The sequence below is a fragment of the Lissotriton vulgaris genome, chromosome 12, assembly GCF_964263255.1.
Source record: "Lissotriton vulgaris chromosome 12, aLisVul1.2, whole genome shotgun sequence".
In the NCBI taxonomy this organism is placed as follows: Eukaryota; Metazoa; Chordata; class Amphibia; order Caudata; family Salamandridae; genus Lissotriton; species Lissotriton vulgaris.
The window spans coordinates 585,972,110-585,985,626 of NC_141700.1; positions in this window are offsets into that span (position 1 = coordinate 585,972,110).

The window sequence follows — 13,517 nt, forward strand, 5'->3', positions numbered from 1 at the left end:
AACTTGCGCATGGAAAGCTGATTGGCTCACGGGTGTCTGTAAACATTCGAAACAGTCTGGAGCGGCCGCCATCTTGTGTCTCGGTAGGATCGAGACACAAGAGGTGGCATAAAAAAAGGGGGAAATGACTATAAGGGGGCAGGGTAGACCCCCCCTGACCCCCTAGGTTTGATGTGGGGGCTATAATAGGGTCCCGCGGGGCATTTAAAAAAGAAATTCAATTTGCGCGGGGGGAGCACCCGGTATGTGAACCGGGGAGCGCACCGGGGAGCGAAGCATGGGGAAAATCCAGGGCCTTATTTATGAAGGCCTTGCAACAGTTTTGCGCCGTTGGTGCGTCACTTTTTGTGATGCACCAGCGGTGTAAAAATTGCGCCTCGTTGTGTCATATTTAAAAAGTGACGCATCTAGGTAGATGGGTCACTTTTTAAACCAATGCACCACATTATACCTGCGTCAGGTATAATGTATGCAGAGGGGGCGTTCCCCCGCAAAAAGCCTCGTAATAGTGACGCAGTGAAATCTATGAGATTTCACTTAATCACTTTTAGGACGCTGTTGCGTCAAAATCTTGCGCCTGCCTCACAGCAGGCGTAAGACTTACGCAAGCCCTTTCACATGGGGCTTGTTTTGCGTTGCCGGTGCGTCACTTTTTGTGCTGAGGGAGGATGGTTGAGAGATTCAAGCAACACCAGGTAAATGATCATATATTTGATCAAATTAAATATATACAGTATCAGTCCACGACACCCTCACTATTCTTTCCGGTTGACGGTGGTGACGGTTTACCCAACCTCCTCGGATTGTTCTGTTTGCGGGTGCCTGAGGAGACCTTCTACCTGCCACGGGATCTCTGCCTTCATCACCGCACCGTCCAGCGACTTGCCGGACCCGCTGCGCGGGTCCCGCGGCGCCTGTGAACTCCCTGTGTGGCGCTGGTGGGGAGCCCAAACTTGAAAAACCGACTGGACCACCGGCAGGGCTGCGAGCAGCCTAGCAGGGACTCCATTGTCCAGGAGTCCCTGCGTGTTCCACCTGTGGCCGCTCTCCCTGCCGGCAACGCCCCCTGACTGCAGGACTTAAGTGCAGCGTTTCCCTTGCGAAGTGGGAAACCTCCTTGGATTGTTCTGTTTGCGGGTGCCTGAGGAGACCTTCTACCTGCCACAGGATCTCTGCCTTCATCACCGCACCATCCAGCAACTTGCCGGACCCGCTGCGCGGGTCCGGCGGCGCCTGTGAACTCCCTGTGTGGCGCTGGTGGGGAGTCCAAACTTGAAAAACCGACTGGACCACCGGCAGGGCTGCGAGCAGCCTAGCAGGGACTCCATTGTCCAGGAGTCCCTGCGTGTTCCACCTGTGGCCGCTCTCCCTGCCGGCAACGCCCCCTGCCCTCCTCTATATCTTAGGGCGGAACATCCGCTGCGCAGGAGCGCGCGGGAGCGACCGGGGCAAAGACCGGGCTAAGAGCGGGCCGTTTGAGGCCGTTCGAGGACTGAGCGGACTGGACTGGCCCATCCTCTTTCGCCTATTGTCTCCATATCCCTTACTAAGCCTAAGACAGGTAAATAAATAATAATACTTTCCCACTCTGCCCGTCTGATCGGCGTTTGTCCTCTTGTACTAAGCACCATGAGTACTAGGATGACACGTAGCAAGGCCTCTAAAGGTGGTCCACAAATTAGTGGCCCCATGGATGACTTTATTACCCCTACTAATATAGCTATAGACGCAGAGATATCCAAACTCCAAACTCGGGTTTCCTTAGAATTGGTAGCTGCTAGAAGGCTCTCTCAAGCCATTGCACTCTCAAAAAAAAACCTCCCTAGGACACATAGCTGCTTCGGTTACTCCGGAGCGTCCTGTCCGTCCCCATTGTGTACTTACACAGGCCGATGTCCACCAGTCCCTGATCCCTGCTATCTCTCCCTCAACCCTAGAGCAACCATCTAACATAGGCGAGGCAAACCGGCCCACAGCTTCTCGTGTCCAGAACTCTATCCATAACCCACTCCCTCAGGCATCTCCGAATACTACCAGCACTAGTGGCAAACAACCCAAAAGAAAGCGCCATTCTCGCTCTGCCTACTTTCGTAAGAAGGCAAAAATCGCAGTTTCCCAACATCTGGCAGTGACTAACGTCCCAGCAACTAACGCTATAGCAGAGCGCTCTCTGATACACAGCCACCAAGTGAGGGTAGGGGAGAGGGCCCAGTTGTTATTCCCCCTACCACCATTTTAGAGGATGAGGGCCCACAGGCAGAGGGGCTGGGTAAGAATAATAAGGATATTTATAGACCTGGTTTGGGAAACCCTCAAAAAACTTCTCTCACCCCTTGACCTTAGATTGTCTAGGATAGAAAACAACTTGCTCGAGATGGAAAAAAGCATTATTGCTCTGGCCACTCTCGGCCTGAGAAGTCTTGAAAATCAGGGTCTCCCTGCAGCTGATCCAATAGCTCCTGTACCCCAAGTCCAGCAATCTCCCCCCCCCAGTACCACCTACTGTGAGGCCAGTTCCTAAACCGAGGACTGTGGCTGTGGACCATGCTTCCGCTACCGCCAAACCTCAGACTCCTAAACGGAGTTCCACGCGCCAACCAGCAAACCCTAAACCTGGAGTGCCTCCCAGACCTAATCCTAGTGAAACTCAGGGCCCCCCTGTAAAAGACAACTTTAGAGGGGGTTATATTGATCTTCCCCCAGAGGCCAACGATTATGTGGTTGTGCTGACGGGTGTCCCTAAGATCGGCAATGGCCAATACGAGAACCATTGGTCTCTGAAAAATAAGATAATGTATTGGCTCAATGTGAACAGACCGATTCCCAATGGCCGAAGAAGTCGAGTCCTGATGGTTCGTAGAACTCCCTGGGTGGGCCCAACGAAGAAAACCACTCCTGGGGACTGTGTAGTGGTGACCTTTGAGGATCCACACACGGCGCACCATATCTGTTCCTGGCCAAGCAGTGAAGAGTCCTCTGTCATACCTAGGCCGTTGACTTTCTTTTACCCTCCTCGACCAAGACACAACCAGGTGGATGACTGGACATTGGTACAACACCGTCCATGGACGAGCCATCCTCCGAGCCACAAGGATATCCTCCCACATTGGAATGGCCTCTCAACTTACAATAGATTTGGCAGTCTAGAGGAGGTAGATTGACTTTCTATGCAACCGGTTCAACAACAACTGAGAAAAACAACGCCACCACAGGTTCTAGGTCAAACTGTATGCTTAGCCCCCGACCCCCCAGCAGGCCCAGCAGGACCACCAAACAGTTTGCCTATTGATGGGGGGCCAATCGCACCCAAAATTTTAGACCATTGTGGCGTGGAAGAACGATTCCTCTTTCACCCATCCACACTGAAGCAGCAGGGATTGATCTGTCTGGTACAGTTGTGGTCCCGAATTACCAGCAGATCGAGCCACCTCTAAGGTCTTCTAGAGCGGTTGTGACCAAACCTCCCTTGCCTACCTATTCTTTCAAGCATCTCACTTCTGGCGAACCCTTACTAAAGATTTTAAGCTGGAATATGGCAGGGCTCGCACGCAACTTTGACATTCCTGAATGGAATGTTTTTCTAGAACCTTATAACATCTGCCTTCTACAGGAAACCTGGTGCCAAGAACCCCGACACAGAGTAGGCTTTTCAACCTACTTTGTTCCTGTAGTCCAACATCAAGGATCTAAAGGTCGCCCGTCTGGCGGCCTACTTATATGGGTCAGTATTGCGCTAGGTCTTAGTGTAAATCAAAGGACCACCCAATCGCCCGATCTCCAGTGGATATCAATACATCGTAAAGGGGGAAGAAACTTGGAAGTATTTAATCTCTATCTGAGGGGCGCCAGAGGTGGGGCATCACGTTTAACCTCAACAGGCCTAAGCAGCAATCTAGCTGCCTGTAATATTGACTCTCACGTTCTTCTTGCAGGCGACTTCAATTGCTGCTTTGAGCCTCTGGCCAGGGAAGACATTTTGGATACCTTTGAAGAGGACACTAGGAGGGGTATTCCTATCCTGACCCTTGATCCGATCCCTAAATGGACACAAAGCGCAATAGATATCAATGCTCTTTGTATGGAGCACAATCTGAGATCAACAAATGGCCGCTCCAAATCTGATTCTTTGGGTGCTCATACATATAACAGGACGGGCCACTCCTCCAGAATTGACTTTATCTTGCTTAACTATAACCTTTGGTCATTCCACCAAGACATGGAGGTCATAGAGTCGTGTGATAGCGACCACAACCCCCTTTCGTTAACCATCACCCTTCCTTGGCAGGCTGGAAACCAAGGCACGTCTAAGCACAAGTGGAAAGCTTCCAATGAAATCCTTCCTTCAAACTGTGGCAGGCGCCTAAAGTGGGCCAAAGTTTCAGCAGACGAAGCAAGGATGGCGCAAGTCGGGACCATTTTGTCAGGGGTGGAGCCTCGGCTTGATGCCTTAAGTCCCAGCAGCAAAAAGGTCCTACCATTATTCACAGAGACCATAGTGGCACTGAGTGATTTGTTCATCGTTCCCCAACCCAGTTCTAGGGTTGCCTCGAAAGGTGTTCCCAAGGCGAGAGATAAGTGGTACTCCACCAATTGTCGAGCTGCTAAGGGGGAACTTATCTCTGCATTAAAGAACAAAGACCCAGCTAACATCAGGACCGCGAGAAAGCTTTATAAAAAATCTGTGACTGAGGCCAAAGAGGTTCATGATTCCAATTTTTGGGGGGAGCTAGTAGAGGCAAGTACTAAGAAAGATGCTAAGGGGTTTTGGGATCTGCTAAGAGCCAGGGAAAAGCCTATTGACCCACAGCTAACTTGCAATATCCCTGGTGATGTCTGGCTTGCCCACTTCTCGAAACTTTATTCTGCCCCTCTGGGGGATTCTCACCCAGTTCAGCCACCTCTGGGTCCACTGCCCAGCCCTACAGCTGACCTCCCATGTTATGATGGTTTATTTACTAGCCTGGAAGTAGAGAGGGCAATTAGGTGCATTGTACCAAATAAGGCGGCAGGTCCTGATGGGATTCCGGGTGATTTGATAAAGAACCACCCTTCTTTTTGGAGTAGATTAATTGCTTCCCTTCTAAATGAGGTTTTGTTGGGAGGTTCGTTCCCTGATTCATGGAGGGGCGCTGAGGTCGTCCCTATTTTCAAGAAAGGCTGTAGGGACGACCCAGCAAACTATCGTCCCATTAGTTTACTGGACTCAACCCAAAAGGTAGCGGGTAAAGTGGTATTGGGCAGGATTATCCAGTGGGCAGATGAAAATCAGATCCTGTCAGATTTTCAAGCAGGGTTTAGAACAGGGACAGGTACCATCGAGCAGACATTTCGCCTTTTAATGATTTATTGGAAAGTGGTGGTGCTGGGAGGGGGCAGTTTGTATTTAGTCTTTATAGACCTGCGAACAGCCTTCGACCTGGTACCACGATCATTACTGTGGAATGTCCTCGATGGGTTAGGTCTGCCCCCATATTTGCTGGCCTTGCTTAAAAAATTTCATGATAGCAAATTTGCCCAAATTAGATGGGGTGTCCAGGGAGAGAAAACACCTTGTATCCCTGTAGATAGGGGCGTCCGCCAGGGGTGTGTGCTTGCCCCCACTCGGTTCTCTCTCTACGTTAACGGAGTGGTGGAGCACCTCCTTCAACATCCATCAGACGCACCTTCCCTGGCTGGAAGGAAAATTCTGACGCTCCTATTTGCGGATGACACCCTTCTAATTTCGAAATCCCCGGCGGGCATCCAATCATTGCTCTCTAGTTTCAAGGCCTTCTGCGACACTAAGGGTCTGGCTATAAATATAGGTAAGACCAAATTCCTTGTCCTCAACCCCCCCCAAGAAATCCGTCGCTCCCCCCGTTCTTGATTCTGTTCCACTCGAAAGAGTCAAAGAATTTGACTATTTGGGCATACGCCTTAGCGACACTATGAGTTGGAAGGCACACCACCAAAAGGTGTTTCTGACTCATAAGAGGGTTGCAGGTGCCCTGCTCAAAGAACAGCGTGCCTCATCTTTAAAACCAATTGGGGTACTCCTAGACATTTATAGGGCAAGGGTTGTAAGCGCAGCACTGTATGGCGCTGAACTGTGGGGCATCCAGAGAGTTGACACCTTGGCCCATCTTGAGAACAACTTTCACAAAGATCTTATGAGCCTACCCCACAGTACCCCCACAATCCCCCTTTTGCTAGATGCAGGCACCCGCCCAATATGTGAGCAAGCTAAACTACGCCCCCTTTTATTATGGTCCAGAATCTGGAATGTCCCTGAACTCCGCAGCTATGCAGAAGCCCTAAACGATCTTATGTTCCTTCCGGGTTGTCATAAGGTTACTTGGCTTAGGGAGGTTAAGAGGCTTCTTTATAAGCTGGGTTTAGGAGATGCTTGGGTCAACAAATCAGCACCTTCAAAACAACTACTAAAGAAGGCTTATTGGTCATGGGTGGACAATGAGAGAGTATGCAACACAAACCATTGTAAATCTGTCGCCCAATTTTTGTTAGCTAAGGAGATTCCTTATAGGGAACCTTATCTGGATCTTATCCATAGCTCAGGCGACAGATCATTGTACTTCAAATTCAGGGTGGGGGTGCTCCCTTTATGCCAGTTTACTTCCACCTGGAAACCACCCTTACAAACTGTACCTTATTGCCCCTTCTGCGACTCACGGGTAGAGTCTGTTGCCCACTTGCTGTTTGAGTGCAGCGCTTACGCGGCGCCTAGACGGTGGTGGTTGAAACCCCTTTGTAGGAGTTTGGGAACCCGTTCACATCTGGAAGCCTTAATGCATATTGCGTACAGATGCAAGACCCTTCTTTGCCTCTTGTATGGCAAAATTCCTAGGCTGGGCTTGGCGTATAAGAACTGCGAAAAAATTGCTGATCCAGTAATGTGTTCCCCCCCTATCTCGTTATTCTTAAAGATGTTTTTTAATTCTCAATGACGATCATGTAGGATATTTTGTACTGATTGTTGTTAAACTGTTTTTACTCTTGTAACGTGTTGCTTTTATGATATGTTTTTATATATCGAAATAAAGCTTACTTACTTACTTTTTGTGACGCACCAGCGGTGTAAAAAATGTGCCTCGTTGTGCCATATTTAAAAAGTGATGTATCTAGATAGATGGGTCACTTTTTAAACCCCTGTGCCACATTATACCTGCGTCAGGTATAATGTATGCAGAGGGGGCGTTCCCCCACAAAAAGCCTCGTAATAGTGACGCAGTGAAATCTATGAGATTTCACTACCTCACAGCAGGCGTAAGACTGACGCAAGCCCTTTCACATGGGGTTTTCCATATGTGAAAGGATGCATTACTGGAGTTGCGTCACTTTTGTGACGCACTCCAGCAATGCGTCACTTTTGCGCTTACAGATACGTCAGAAATACTGACGTATCTGTAACTCCTTGCAACATGATTTGTCATACATTAAATATGACGCATCAGGAATGTCGTAAGGAGTGCGCACAGAAAAGTGGCGCATCGCTGTTTTCACGCAGCGATGCGTCACTTTTCATAAATGAGGCCCCCAGTTTATTCACTGTGTCACCTCTACGACCCTTTCTTGCGTCAATACGTCCCTTTTGCATACATTACACCTGACGTAGGAATAATGTGGCGCAGGGGCTTACAAAGTGACGCAACTACATAGATGCGTCACTTTGTAAATATGACTGAATAAGGTGCATTTTTTACAGCACTGGTGCGTCACAAAAAGTGACGCTCCGGTGGCGTTAAAGTGACGCATGGCCTCATAAATGAGTCCTTCAGTCTTCTACTCATGCGTCATATTAAATTTATGACGTATTATGTTGGAAGTTCTTACAGATACGTCAGTATTTCAGACGTATCTGTAAGCGCAAAAGTGATGTATTGCTGGAGTGTGTCTCAAAAATGATGCAACTCCAGCAATGCATCCTTTCACATGGGGCCAGGCCCTTGTGAAAGGGCCTGCACGTCTGCTGTGAAACAAGCGTAATATTTGGATGCAACAGCGTCATAAAAGTGACGCAGTGATATCTCATAGATTTCACTGCGTCACCTCTACGACCCTTTCTTGCGTCAATACGTCCCTTTTGCATACATTACACCTGACGTAGGAATAATGTGGCGCAGGGGCTTACAAAGTGACACATCTACCTAGATGCGCCACTTTGTAAATATGACTGAATAAGGTGCATTTTTTACTGCACTGATGCGTCACAAAAAGTGACGCTTTGGTGGCGTTAAAGTGACGCATGGCTTCATTAATGAGGCCTTCAGTCTTCAACTCCAGCAATGCATCTTTTCTTACCCTTCCACACCCCCGTTCTTTTTCAACATTTTCTTTGAATATCCACATTCCCCATATTCACTCTTCTTCTCCTTACTTTCCTCCCCAACACTCACCTTCTTTCAGTCCCCCTACTTCACTTCCTTTCTCCTCTCATACCTTTCTGTTCTTTCTTACTCATTTTCCTTTCCATTATCAATTCACTCCATTTCACTTACTCTTTTTCATTTTTTTAAGAATATAGCTCTTTGATGAGAATTGGAGGTAGTTCTGAAAAAAACTTTTTTTTTCTTCTTTTTTTTAAGAACAGAAACAAAAACAGGGAATGGAAACTGCTCAACAGGAGCAAAAAAAAACAAAAAAAATTAGGGATGGGAACGGCAGTGATGGTTCTCCAATGCTCGAACCATGAGCTGGACACTTTGCTCCCCATAGGTAAGGAGTTGATTGCAGTATCTGCATTTCAGGACGGCATTGTTGAAAGCAGGTTGAATATTTGGCACGAGCTCCTGCGATCGCCCCCTCCCAGAAGTAGTTGCTCCTACGGTGGATGTAGAGGCCCCATCACTGGGAACCTCTTGTGCCAGAGCCCTGACACTTTCCCGGGCAAAATTCTGGAGGTGCCTCCTCTCCACATGCCGTATCATAGTAAAGTTCCCAAAAGAATATTTCTTCTTGGGGTCACCCCGTGACAGGACTTGTTTGCAGATCCTGCAATCAACTTTTGGAGCATTCACCTTTTTCTGGTTAGGTGGTATTTAAAAAAATTTCCAAATGTAATGCTCCTTCACCTTAGGTTGAAGAGGCTCTTCATTGATGAATTCATGCTCATCTTCACTGCTGGATTCTCTGGCAGCCATGGTAAACCAAGAAAGATCCAAGAGCAAAAAACAGGTCTTTCAGTCACAAAAGAGAAAAAAGAAGTGAAGGAAATGGGTGGGGATTTCATTCTTTGTAAAAAAAACTGTTAGCAACCAATGAAAAGTGTTATTTTAAGGTCACATGACTTGACGCGCTGACGCTGCGCTCACCGGAGCGCTTCCGGGTGCGCATACGCGGTGCGAACGTAGGCGCTTCCGGGGGCGCACACGCGGCGCGAACATAGGCGCATATGCGACGCGAACGTAGGCGCTTCCGGGGCGCATACGCGGCGCGAACGTAAGCGCTTCCGGGGGCGCTTACGCAGTGCGCCGAAGTGACATTTTGATAGTTTCACGGAAATGCAAAATCATTTTCATTTCCTTATTCAAAAAAACTGCTTTTATATGTATGGTACTAAATGTCTTGCGTTATTATTTACTTTTCATTCATATTTTTTTTCACGAACGAAAGTAGCGCTCTGGGTGCGCTTTCCGGAGAGCTTACCGGAGCGCGCACCCAGAGCGCCCCAGGAAAAAATAAAAAAAAAAATATTAATACTTACACAAAACAGCAAATTTTAAATAAATCATAGGTTAGAAACTCGATATAGAAAGGAATTAGCATTTAAAAAACCTATGAAATTCACTAAAAAACCTTAGGTTTCACACCAGTTATAGTTAGGAATTAACATTTAAAAAACCTATTAAATTCACTAAAAAAACCATAGGTTTCACACCAGTTATAGTTAGTTGGAAATTTTACTGACATAAAACCATTGAAATTCCCATGTTATAGTTAGTTGGACTCACTATAACTTGCGCGCCTGCAATGCACTGCTGATGACGTCACATATTACATCACTGATGACATGGTCAGTGACATCACTCATGACATCACTGATGACACCATCCTTGTGACAGAGTGACAGATCTCCTTTCAGTGTAATGTAAGCCTTGAAACACATATTCAAAAATAGAAATTAACATTTTCCAAAAAATGGAGATACCCATACCAGTTACAACAAATAATTCAGTAATTCCACCACCTATATACACATCCACTCATTCACCAACAGTTCTATATAGTCACTCATACATATGCTCACTCATTATATGTACTGATACACCTATACATCCTGTTACACACCGACAGTCATCCAAAAGTTACTCACACACATATTCACACATGCAAAAAACTATTGAACATCCATTTATTTGCATATACAGCTATACACACACTACCACTTTACTTCTAAGGAAACTTACAAATACTTACTCTCTTAAACAATCACTTATAGAAACACATACTTATTTAAACAGGAAGTCTTACAATCTCTCACTCTCACAAATACTCACTTATATATATCAATACTCACATATACTAGATTAAAACATATGTCGTTACTGAAAAAGACAATAGTGAGACAGTTGTTTACTCACTAACATAGACATATATACACTCATCCATCCATACAGTCCTGTACATATGCTATCTTCAAAACACATACAAACAGTGAGTCAGTCACCAACCCATACAGCCACTTATACACATAGTGAAACACTGATACATACATTTCAATATTTAAAAGTTACTTGCTAATATATGTATTCACTAAGATACACTTAATAAGGCAGTTAACCAATCAATTCTTTTAAAAATAAACATCCATTTACACACTTATTTAACCATTTATTCTTCCATCGTCCTTTACAAATACATATATAAAACATATATTTTTTTCAGAAAGACACACATTCACTGGATGGTGTCATCAGTGATGTCATGAGTGATGTCACAGACCATGTCATGAGTGATGTAATATGTGACGTCATCAGCAGTGCATTGCAGGCGCGCAAGTTATAGTGAGTCCATTTAACTATAACGTGGGAATTTCAATGGTTTTATGTCAGTAAAATTTCCAACTAACTATAACTGGTGTGACACCTATGGTTTTTTCAGTGAATATATATATATATATATTCACTGAAAAAAACATAGGTTATAGACCATATATAGTTAGGAATTAGCATTTACAAAACCTTGAAAATTCACTGAAAAAACCATGGGTTATAGACCATATATAGTTAGGAATTAGCATTTACAAAACCTTATTTTACTCACACAAAACCATTGAAATTCCATATATAGTTAGTTGCACTAACTATATATCGTGCACCCGCAATCCACTGCTGATGATGTCAAATATTACATCATTCATGACATGGTCAGTGACATCACTGATGACATTACTGATGACAACTCAAATGACATCACTGATGACATTATCCAATGACTGTATGTTTCTGTAAAGTTAAAATATGTCTTACATATTGAAGAATGAGTGGATGTATAAGTGTCTGGATGAAGAATTTAATAGGTGCATGACTGACTGTATGAGTGAGTGAAGGGTCAAACATTAGGAAGTTCGTGGTAAATAATCGCATAATTGGGAAAGTGGAAAATTTTAACTACCTTGGTAACTTGTTTAATAGCAAATTAAGCTGGACACCCGTCATGAAGGTTTGAGCCCAGAACGCGACACGGGCCATAGAGTGTATTTTCCGTTTCTGTAGTAAATTGGGGCAAAAACATGTCATGCACCTTAAAACCCTCTACACTTCAAAATGTCTATCGGTGGCCACCTATGGGGCAGGGGTGTGGGGGACTGAAACACCATCTGTGATACAGGTGGTGGAAAATAATTTTATAAAAAGGGTTTTATCAGTTCCCAAAGGCTGCTCAAACATCTTCTGCCACAAAGAAATTGGCATGGTCAGTGTTTCTGATACGATCCGCCTGTCCCCTTTATTGTTATGGGGTAAAGTTTGGCAATCTGAAGACCTGCAACTCACTAAAGACATTATCACTGATTGCATGGCTTTAGAAAATTCAAAACAGATCCCCTGGTTGTCTTATGTTTGTAACATGTTAAAAGAGATTGGTCTGGGTTCCTATTATGACAATCCTGAAAAAATAGAGGGAAACTATAAGGCGGAAATAAAGGCAATGTATTGGAAATCATTGAATCCACCATCTTTGGACAATGCTAATGTTTATGCTCGTAAGCCCCAACCTCAGTTTTACCTAACATTTACCCTCAATGTTCAATGGCGATTCCTACTAACAAGGTTTAGACTGGACATTTTGCACTTTTTGCTTGCCTTCCCGAAACAAGGGGGTTGGTGTGAGAGGCTGCCCCCTTGTCCATGTAATAATAGGGATAGTCAAAGCACTATACATGCGCTCCTTTTTTGCTCCTTATATCAAGAGCCAAGACACCGGTTTATTAAACCAATCTTGAAGGGGAGGCAACCTTGCACCTATAAGGAAGGGTATGATTATCTGTCAGCACTATCCTCTGTAGAAACTTGCTGTGCCATGCTAAATTTTATCAGAGTTTCGCTAAAGATCAGGAAGGCCTACGGGTAGTATCACATTGTATAGAATATCCTCTGGTGAAAATCATGTTTTATATATATCTTTTATAACGGTCATTATTATGTCTTTTATTAATTTTGGAAAACTGTGTTTTTTAAACAAAACTTTTCTTATCCTATGAGGCATGATGAATTGTATGTTCAGTACTTTTATGATCCATTTTATGAATCGAATAAAGTTTTTGAAATGAAAAATGAGTGAGTGATTAAATGTATCTCACTGAGTGCATGGGTTAGTGACTAAACTGTCTTAATTTGTGCATCATTATGTCTGTTGCTCTGTAAACTGCTGAATGTGTTAATCAGTAGCTATATGAGTAACTATATGGGATATTCATTGGTTGCCCAAGTATTTGTATGTGTGTGAGTGGCTGGGAGGTGTATGACTCTGTGCATAGATGTGTGAGGAGTTGATTCACTAGATGTATGGGTTCGAAAGTGCATGTGGAAACAGCTGTATGGGCGGTTGACTGTGTGCATGAGTGTATTGGTGAGTGAATGGATATCTCAGTGCAACATGTCAAAGTAAGTACATATGTAAAACACAGTACATGTGAGAGTTGACATATATAACCGTGCATAAGAGCCAGTGAATGTGTGAGTGGCTGTATGGATCATTGTGAACTTGTATCAGGGATCGTATAGGAGATTAAATATGTGTTAGAATATGTTTGAATTAGTAAGGTGTGTATAACTGTATAGTTGAGGAAATGGAGGTGTGATTGATTCTTTGCATGACTGACTAGATGTATGAGTAACTCCATGGATGAGTGACAATCTGTGAGTGTCTTTTTACACTGATTGTATCTAAGGTTATATTAGAGTCTGAAGAGGTTCATTCTATTATCACATGAATGATATTATCAGTGATTTTGTCAGTGATGTCATTTGAGTTGTCATCAGTGATGTCATCAGTGATGTCACTGACCATGTCATGAATGA